The sequence below is a fragment of the Cryptomeria japonica genome, chromosome 1, assembly GCF_030272615.1.
Source record: "Cryptomeria japonica chromosome 1, Sugi_1.0, whole genome shotgun sequence".
Taxonomy (NCBI): domain Eukaryota; kingdom Viridiplantae; phylum Streptophyta; class Pinopsida; order Cupressales; family Cupressaceae; genus Cryptomeria; species Cryptomeria japonica.
Window position 1 is genome coordinate 450,745,154 of NC_081405.1, and position 10,917 is coordinate 450,756,070.

The 10,917-nt window shown below is 34.8% G+C and overlaps 1 long non-coding RNA gene across 1 annotated transcript; it reads right to left on the bottom strand.

The window, feature by feature from the left end:
* Positions 1–1,896: 1,896 nt before the first annotated feature.
* LOC131856091 (uncharacterized) lies at positions 1,897–2,459 on the bottom strand. Its single transcript, XR_009358206.1, has 2 exons — positions 2,255–2,459; positions 1,897–2,118 (listed from the first exon to the last, which is right to left on the bottom strand). It is a non-coding gene; the product is annotated as an uncharacterized LOC131856091 (long non-coding RNA).
* Positions 2,460–10,917: the final 8,458 nt, after the last annotated feature.

Consider the following 10,917-nt stretch of genomic DNA (forward strand, 5'->3'; position numbering starts at 1 on the left):
CCTAGAGTCAGTTTTGGGGCATTTTTATTGTGCCTCATGGGGTACCTGTGGGTGAGGGCCAAATTTGACCATGTGTCTTTCCCCTAGGGCTTGTTTAACCACCCAAAAAAGTGGGTTTTCCTAGATGGTCGAATTTCATCTTTAGGAGTGCCATGCTTGGTTAGATGACCTTCTTGGTAGGTGTTATTCCTCTTCCCCATTTCATTCCTCTTCTTGAGGTGCCTTGGTTAGGGAGTGTGTAAGACCTAGGGAAGACCAACCAATGGGAGCCTCTCACTCTATCCAAGACGTTGGAAGGAGTGAGAGAAGCCTTCTTAGGCTAGAGATTGAGGCTTAGTGAGTTAATCACCCACTCTCCATCTTTGGAGATTTTGACAATTTTGGGAGAAAAAATAGTTTTAGAATAGGAATTTTTGCTAAGTGTTGCAGAAAAGATTTGTGGAATTGGGCTGCTCTTCTCCAAGCTATCCCTAGAAACCCCTTGGCAGATTCAAGGTTGGTGCTTTTCTTACTTTGTTATTTGAAATCTGTTTGTAGGATTGGTTCAATGTAATGTTGTTTCCCTTGCTCTTTCCTTTGTGAAAATATTATGTGATCTTCCTCTTATTTTTGTTTATGCTTTTCTTGTGTTTTGGGAGTATCCAAGGCCTTCTTACCCTTGGGAGGGTAGGATGGTTTTGGGGGTGGAAGGAAATTGACAGGCTTAGAGTGAGAGGCTCTCATTTTGAGAGTGATATTAAGGGTTTATTTATGTGACCCTTGCTGCATAGTTTTGTTTATGCATTCGGGGGGTCATAAGGGGAGAAAATATGGCATGTATGCCTTGGGGGTCATAAGGATGTAAGGTTAAGATGATTTTTGTTGTGTTCTTGGCTGCCATGAGTTGGCTATGATTTACTATCTTGCAGTTCTCCTGAAAGTTACTTGGTCCACTTCCACCCTTGTAAACATCACATTATGTGATGAAGTTTAGCCTTGGATGGGAATGTGTCTGTTTGAGTTTTTCCCCTTGCTTGTTTGTGTTTGCTTTAGTGTAACCCATCTAGGACTTGGTTCTCCAAGCTTGGGGGTGGCTTCTAGTAAGCCTAGGCTGCAAGGTGAGAACCCCATGGTCACAACCTTAAATTTTGAATGCAAGTTGCTTGGAAAAGAAAGCTAGGAGTTGCAGAAAGAAAGAAAAAGAATGTAATATTGTAATTTGTTAAAAAGGAAAGAATAGGGAATGTAATATTATATTTGAGTTGCAGAAATGTAAGTGAGGATATTTATATTGTATTTATTTTTGTATGAAGAAATGCATTATTTTATCTAAGTCATCATTATTAGGAATGAGAGACCAATTGGGGTATTACCCTCATTATAAAAGTTGACTATTGTATTTAAAATGTTCTTATGAGAAAAGTGTTTGTGAATGAAAGGCTGTAATGTTAATGTTGTTTCTTTTATCTGAAATCTATCCATTATAGGAAAAATGTATTTTATTTAAATCTGTCATTAAACTTCAATCTATCATCTATTATCTTTGTAATTTGTAAAAAAATAAATCAAAAGATGCAGAAAAAGAAATGATAATGTTTTAAGTTTTTTTTGTAATATTTAAATGTTACTGAATTTGTATTTACTACTGTCATTTTCTATGTCAAAAAAACAAGAAAAAAGTGAAATGATAATGTTTTAAGTGTTTTATGTAACATTTAAATATTGCTGAATTTGTATTTACTACTATCATTTTCTATGTCAAAAAAAATTAGAAAGTTAAGGTAGACAAATTTACTTTTCCCTATAGTTAACTGTTAGAAGTTAAAGAGAAAAGGAATGTTGTAGATAAACCTGTTAGCCTATTGTCATGTGTTTCAAAGGAAAATTTATGCATACACAAACTTAGAAAACCAAAGATCTGCAAATAGATTTATGACTATTTTTAAAGGAAGAAATGAACTGGTTGATATGTTTTTCAAACTATTACAACTGACAGTCATAAGGTTGTTAATACTGCATAATATAACTTATTTAATCTAGCTAAATGAATATTGTATACATGATAACTAGATCACATTTTGTATTAAAAAAAGGAAGTGAATGTGTATCTGTTACATGCTGTCACTATTTAGCTATTTCCTGCATGTAAAAAAAAAAGAGATTAAAAATCTCTAAAATATATATATATATATATATATATATATATATATATATATATATATATATATATTTAAAAAAAATTAATTACAAAAAAAAAAAATTGAAGAAACCCCACCTGAGGGTCCCGTGGAGCCGAAGCTCCACGCAGGAGCCCCTCGGCGGCCCAAGCCCATAGAGGCGCCACTACAGGCAATTTTCCATAGGGGCGGCCTTGGCCGCCATTGCAGACCGCACCCCACAGGGATGTCGCGACGCCACTGCGAGCCGCGCCTCACAAGGATGCCTCGGCATCACTGCGGGCCGTTACCTGCAATGGCGTCTCGATGTACCTCTGCAACCTCCTCTATGGATCTCCCTCCTCCCTTCGGGTGGCTCCGCCTTCAAACCCCACCCGTCTCCCTTTCAGTCGCCGCCTCCTCCGTACCTTGTAAAACACACAAGACATACACACACAAAAAAATAAAATAATAAACCCTAACCCAATTTTGGGTTAGGGTAAAGGCAAGAGAAAGAAAAGAATTCTTAGGTAATGAAAATATGCAACCCTAACCCAATTTTGGGTTAGGGTTAGCATTTAAATTATAAAAAAGAAACTTAGAAATGCAACCCTAGCCCATATTTAGGTTAGGGTTAGCAAATAATAATAATAAAAAAAAGGGGGATTGTTAAGTTGATCTTAAATAAAATATAGGAGAAGATATTTCTCATCCCTAATTAGGGTTGAGATTTAAAATATTAATTAAAATAAGAAGAGGCGGAAGTATTTTTTTAAAATTTTGAAAAAAAAGACTCCCCCCCATTTAATTTTAGCTATATGTGTTATTAAATTAAAACTCCTTATTTGGTTAGGGGGAAAATTAATTTTAATATAGTTTTTTTTTTATATAGGATTTGAAATGGAGATTAATGTTATATAGTTACATTAATCGCATAATTTTATTAATTTATTTAACTAGGGAAACTATATAGATAATTTTTGTATTTAATTAAATATGGACGTCAAGTTAAATTTAATTTGGGGGGAATTTGTAAATGAGAATTATTAATTATTTTATTTGAAATTTTAACCTATAAAGCCAATTTTGGCCAGGTTATTAATCGTCAAAATTTGAAGGTTTAGGAGAAATTAAATTGGCTATAGTATAAATTAGATTTATTTGGCAAATAACATTACGTCATGCCCAAACTTTTGGGCACAAACGAAATAATTTTTTTTTTTAATACTTAACCTAGTACAACTAACTTATTAAAATAATGCAAAACTAGTTTAGTCTTAACTATGTTTGAGTGAGTCTAACAAATAAATCAATTAGGCAAAAATCATCTAAGTTAAAAGCGGGATAATAATTCTCCAAAAGAATTATTATTATCTCCCATTAATAAATGATTAAACTCACTTAATGGATAATTCTCGAAATTAATTGATAAGGGTTATTAATAATCCTCATAAAGTCCTCTAATTGCCTAGGGTCTAAATTAATTTGCCCTGGCTCTTAGATTAAATAAACCTATTAAGCAAAATTTTCATTAATTAAAATACCTTAAAAATTAAAATTTAAAGGGGGCCATCTTGACTTACAAATGTCATTTTAATTCCCTAAAGGTTAACCTCCCAAAGAGTTTAAATTTAAAACATCTTATTAAAATGCTTCTACATACATATAAAAATTGAAAGTGAATTAATTAATTTACGATTAACTATTTTATGTCCTTATAAATATAAAATTTTACTTATATATATATATGTGTGTGTGTGTGTGTGTGTGTGTGTGTGTGTGCGTGTGTAGATAACTATATATCTAAGACATATATATATTTATATATATAGGTAAGTGTGAGAGAATGTAATATATATATATATATATATATATATATATATATATATATATATTCAAAGGATAAAGGGGTTCTCTTTTCTTTTTTAATTTACTTTTAAAAGAAATCCAAAAGTCCATATGCTAACCCTAAGCCGAAATTGGGTTAGGGTTGCATATACATTTTCTTTTGAAACAACCCTAAACTTTCCATTCTACCCACACACATTTTTTTTATTTTATAATCTTTTTGTGTGTTTTGCCCTAACCCGAAAATTGGGTTAGGGCTTTGTGTAAGAGGGTGCATGTTTTTTTTTTTTGTGTGTGTGCAGGTTTGTGTTGGGGATGGCGGCCATGGGAGGCATCATTTTTTTGTCACGGCGAGGGTTTAGAGTCTGCGTACGGCCGAAGCCGAGTGACTACAAGGGAAGGGGAGAGGGGGAGCTATGGTTTTTCCATGGGGGCTCCCTGCAGGGACGGCCGCAGCCGTGCCTGCGGGTCACGGCCTGCAGAGGTGGCCAAGGCCATCGCTGTGGTATGCGGCCCGCAGATCGGTTGCGTCACCGCTGCGGGGCACTGCCTACAAGGGGGAGTCGAGGCTTCCTCATCTGTGGGTTGCGGCCGCCGCTGGGGGTCGCCGCCCATAGCGCGGGGGGTGCCTCCCTGCCCTCGCCTGCGTGAGGTTTCCGCAGGGCCGAGGGGTATGCACAGCCGCAAAGATATTTTTAAATTTGTTTTTTTTTATATATATATTTTTTTATGTTTTAAAAGGAATAAAATCAACGTTTTATATATATATATATAAAACATGTATATATATTTCTATTTTTTTTTTTTTTTTCGGGAATATATAGACTTCCAAAATAAAACATTTAAATGATATATATAGGTATATATTTTTAACAACTCACTTAAGCAAACTTATGAGTTTTCTCCTTTTTTTTTTCAGTATTATTATGTTTATATAATCATGCAGAAACTGGTAAAATAATGACAGTAAGCTAAAGATGAAGGTTTTTTTTTATTTTATTTAATATGTTAATATGTATGCTTTATATCTTCTTTTTTTTTGTTGATTACAACATTCTGTTTATTTCTTTCTTATTTTAAAAAAACATTAACAGCAAGCTCTAATCTATATATATTTCCTTTTTAAGACTTAGATTCTAACTTTAGAAATGGATCACTAATTAGATTTATTTTTCTGCAGTTAATTAAATGACAGAAAATAGTAATTTATAACAACTACATTAGCCTAGAAGATAGATTAAACCTATTTAACACATTTAGTATTTCTATTTAGCTCAAGAGGCCTATATGCATGCTATTCCCTATTTCCATAATTTTATTTGCATGAAGAATTAAAGGAACTTTAAATTTCGAAAAAAAACAACATGAATGCAACAACTTTATTTTTGGTAACCATAGGACTTAATAAAACTTATGCATTTCATTTTTGCAAAAATAACTAAGTAAAATCATGCATTTTTTTAAGCATTTTTTTTTTAGAATACAATGAAGATAACATTACAAATGGGATTGAAACCCTACTAGCCTCTCCTTCCCATTGAATCAGAACTTGAAATATATACATACATTTCTTTGCTTTTGGAAAATAAATACAACAATGGCTCCTTTTTTTTTTGCAAGCTACAATAATAAATACATTTTTCTTTGAAACTTTTCTGCAACATAAAACAGCAACAAATCTCTTCACCTTTTCTTTCCCATCCCAAGCAACCTACAAATAGAATACAACTTGACCATGGAGAGCTCACCTCCCAGCCTAGGCTTACTAGAAGCCACCCCCGAGCTTGGAGAACCAAGCACTAGACCAGTCACAAACAAACAATCACAACAAACATAGGGCAAACACTCAACATACATTTTCTCAACCCAAGCTACACTCTCACCACAACTTGTGATGATCTTTCCACGGGTGGAAGTGGACCAAATACTATTGGGGAGACTGCAAGCATAGAACAACTCAAGCCACCTCATGGCAATCGAAATACAACAAATACATCTCCAAACCCTTATGCCCCCCCAAAAGCATAAAAGCCATATCTTCTCCCCTTATGACCCCCAAATGCATACACAAGGCTATGCAGAAAGGGTCACAAAGAACACCCTCGAGGTCACTCTCCATAAGGAGAGCCTCTCACCCAAGGCTGTCATACTTCTTCCACCCCAAGACCATCCTACTCTCCCAAGAGTAGGAGGCCTTGGACACTCCTAAAACAAGAAAACATAACAAGCACAAGGGAAGGAAAAATTACATCTTTCTCCTACAAAGCAAATTACATATACACATCTTCTCATACAAGCATTTCTTTCTTCTCAAAACAACATATACAACATAACTAAAAGAAAGTAGAACCAACCTTAATCTGCCAAAAGGTATGATAGACTTAGTTGGGGATGAGTAGCCCAAATCCACACAAACTCTTCACCAACCCTTAACTAAAAATTCTATCCTACAACTATTTTCAAAAATTGCATAATCTCCAACAATGGAGAGTGGGTGATTACTCACTAAGTCCCTAATCCTTGCCTAAGAAGGCCTCTCTCACTCTTCCCAACCCCTTGGGTAAAGTGAGAGTTCCCACTAGTTGTTCTTCCCAACCTCTTACATGCTGCTAAAACTAGAAAGGGAAAAGGTGAGAGAGGATGGGGAAGAGAGTTTGACACCAAAAGGGAAGGTTGTCTATCCTAGGAGGAGCCTTCTAAGTTGAATTTTCGCTCACCTTGGGAAAACCACTTTTTGAGGTGACTAAATAGTCACATGGGAGTAGTCACATGTTTAAAAGTACCCCTAACCCATAGGTATACCCTTTGGACCTTTGGAAAAGCCCTAAAACTGACCCTAGGAGTCCATTTGACCCCTTAGAAACCTAATTGAAGTTAACCTACGGGTCAAACCTAAGTTGACCACTCCTAAGACTCCCTACCCAAGGAAAATTTGGGACCACACTCATATGTTTGAATGAATTTGGTAACAACAAAACTCCCTCCAAGAGACAAGTCAAAATCAATGACACTAATCAGCACATGTGTCAAGTGACACAATAAAATACAATATAAAAATCACACATGGAATTTGTCTCTTGTAGGTTTACACAATTAAATAAAATAAATTTAACACACATGCATCATTTACTTTCACAAATAAAATACAATACAAATGGGGTGTTGTCTCTCCAAATAGACAACCCCTGGCTTAACAAACATACATAGGTCTAGGTTTGGTTCTCCATATTATTTCCATGGTCACATGGATAATTTTCCTGCGCATCTCAATTAACACATTAGTAATTCCAAATAATCACAAATATATATAATTAAACACATGGATTCCATTGCACATCAAACACTCATACATTTGACAATAATAATTCAATATCTCATACATTCAAATTTGATTCCACATAAGCAATTATCATAATCCTCAAAATTGAACCATTCATATAATAAGCATCCTATTTCTATCATCAGAATGAAGTCCTGCAAATCCAATATTGACAAACATCATTTCAAAATAATTCTATTCTAGCAACATATAAAGTTTCATAATCATAATGCATAAAATGAAGCATCAATATACATCAATGTGATCCAAATCATGGAATCATATAAGTTCTAAATCCATAATGCATAAAATAAAGCATCCATAATAGTCTCAATATGAAAATAACAGAAATGTCAGGATGAGTCGGGGTAGGGCCTCACACATTATTAATTTTGAAACCTTATTGGCTAAATATAAATAATGAATTTTGCATGCACTCGATTAATTAAATTTTAGATTTAAGATATTCGCATCATTATTCAATTAGCATGAAAAAATTTAAATGCAATTTAAATATTTAATTTTCCCTTGACTTTAATTAGCGGCAATTTAATTAGGTTGATTAAATTAACTAATTAAATTGTGAGGATCCTCTTAGGGAATAATTAGTCCTCATTAAATAATGTCACTTCTATGAGTGAGTTAATTATTTCAATCCTAGTAAACAATTCTACTTGCATCTTAGTTAAGACAAAACTCAATTGATTTCATTTTAATGTAGACTATTTGTGAGTTTATGTTGTTTAAAAAAAATAAAAAATTGTTGTTCCGTTTTTGCCCAAAAGTTTGGGCATGACAAGGTACATAAATGGACTTGCATTTAACATTCAGGATGAGATGAGTATGTTGAGGGTTTTCATAGTTGAAGAAGCTTACCGATATGCTTTGAAGGCTAAGGAGAAGGTGAGAAGAAGACAACTGAATAACCCTAGAGGGAAGGACATATTCAAGGGGAAAAAAGAGTATAGAGAAGAAGAATATGGAAGAAGAATCAAAACCTAAGTGGAGTAAAGAACCAGACCAAAAAACATAGAGAAAAGGCCGTGGTAGTACCAGCAGAGAATTTCCTGGCAAATATTTCAAGTTTGGAGAAACTGGACATAGATTTTATGAATGTAAGAAGGGAATGGCAAGAAGTTGTGTGGAAAATGAGGAATTGGAAGGTGAAACTACCAGAACTGATTGTGCAACAAAGAAAGGAGAATCCCTTATGTTCAAAAGAGTCATGATGGAGCAGAGTAGTGAAGATACTGGATCTACTCAGAGAAAGAGTCTTTTCTAGACTATGTGCAAATCAGGTGGTAAGTGTTGCAAGGTTATTGTGGATAGTGGAAGTACTGATAATTTGGTATCTGAGGAGATGGTAGTGAAGCTTGGGTTGAAGAGGCTTGAAAATCCTTGTCCTTACGAGGTAAGTTGGTTGCAAGATGATCAAAAGTTAGAAGTAAAGGAACAGTGGCTAGTGAATTTTCATATTGGGTATTTTAGGGATGAGGTCTTGTGTGATGTTGTATCTATGAGTGCTTGTCATGTCTTGTTGGGAAGACCTTGGTGTTGGCATGATGAGGATTTTTGTATCTGATGAATTTATGTGTTTTCATTGATGGCACACATATGTTTTCATTGTCAAAGTTGTCTTTGTATACCAGTTAGGTCAAACCGGTATTGTTATTAAGTCTTTGTATTGTAAACCGGTATCATATGTATAAAGTTAGTCTAACTGGTATGAAGATGTCTAAATTGGTATATGTAGACAATCGGTATATATAGTTAAGACAATCGGTTTTGGTCAATTCGACTAGTTACCAGTTTTGAGATACAATAGAGAGACAAGGAGGTGCATGGAGACAATTGGTTTTTGAGTTTGATGCAGTTAACACTCAACCGGTATCGGTGTTCCAACTAGTTCACCAGTTTGTGTGATGAGTTATCATCAGTCGTGATGTACTACCACCAACCAACACTTTGCCGGAGGTTTGTGTCATGTTAATGAAGACTGTCTAGGTTCACTGAACCTAGGAAATTGTGTTAAGGATCTTGAGCCGACATGAGATCTAATGTCTATAAAAAGACATTGTAATGAGTTATTCCATATGCAATATACAAGTGATGTTATGAGTTGGATTTGATGTGATTTGTTGAAGGAGTTGCAAAGTATGTCGGTGTTGCAGTATTGAGTGAGCAGAAAAGGATCTAAACAAGAAAGATGTGCTATTTCTAGATCATACCACCTATTGTTTTCTAATCACTACAACAGTTAAATCCCCTAATTGGGTAAGCTCTAACAAGCTTCATTGTATAAATCCTCTAACAAGGTGATTCATTAACTTGGATCTAAATCCTCCACTAAGGTTACCTTTAACCAAGTATACCTCCTAACAGGGCTTGGGATCTTTAACAGGATCTACTCCTAACAGAGCATTTATAGACCTAAACCAGTCAATTACCTATTTCTGCAGATAGTTAACTTGTGAGTTCCATCTCACCATGGTTTTTCCCAGTTGGGTTTTCCACATATAAATACTTGTGTTATGGTGAATTGTTTTCTTATTTTGAATGATTTTATAACATTTTGGATTGCATGCAAAGTCATAAGTAAACTGGTTAAATGTGTTTTACCAATTTGGGATTAAAGTGTTATTGTTTCTACTATCATTGATTCACCCCCCCTCTCAGTTCTTTATAAGTCTATCAATTGGTATTAGAGTCTAACTTCCTTAAGGCTTAACCGCTTGGAAGGAAACCCAAAAGCCATTACAGGGGATATGAGTTATAGAGAGATGGCTATAGTACTTCATGAAACTAGGGATGAGCTTGAAACCCTGAGAGGTAGATTCAAAGCTTCACAAGTAAAGAGGAGAGAACTGACTAAACAATTATTGGAGATCTATGACAACATCTCTTCAGATGAGGACAACATTGATGCACTAGCTGAAGAAGTGGAGAAACTAAATGGTGAAAAACTCAACCTAAGGAGAGAACTTGAAGCCCTTACAATCCGTATGAGTCAAGAACTTGAAGCAAGGAGGGCAGCTAAAGACCTGATCAAAGAGAAAGATCATGAGATCTCTAAGATCAAGTAGGAGAATGCAACTTTGCATGAACATTTACATGAGGTGAAAGAAGAGAAAGATGCATTACATGTAGATCTTGAGATGGCAATGTCTCTTAGAGAGACTCTTATGAAGCATAATGAAGATCTTACCAAAGAGCTTACAGAAGCCAATGAAAAGCTTGATAAATTCAACAAGAGCTCATCTATGCTGGATGAATAGATCCAATCTCAAAGGATGAAAGGTGATACATCTGGGTTAGGATATAATACATCTAAGAAGGGAGAATCTTCTAATACCAAGAGCAACATGCATGAAGGTAAAACTTCTCCTAAGGCTAAGAAGCCTATCAGTAAGAAAACTTACAAACCTATTTTCTTTAACTGTCTTAAACCAGGACATACTACTAATGTTTGTAGAAGCAGAATACTGGTAATAGACCTAATACTAGGTATATGCCTAGAAGTTTTGAAGGTTATTGTTATACATGCAACATATATGGGCATAGACTAGTTGAATTAAGATATGGAGAAAACATTTCTACACCTCACATGAATCAAAG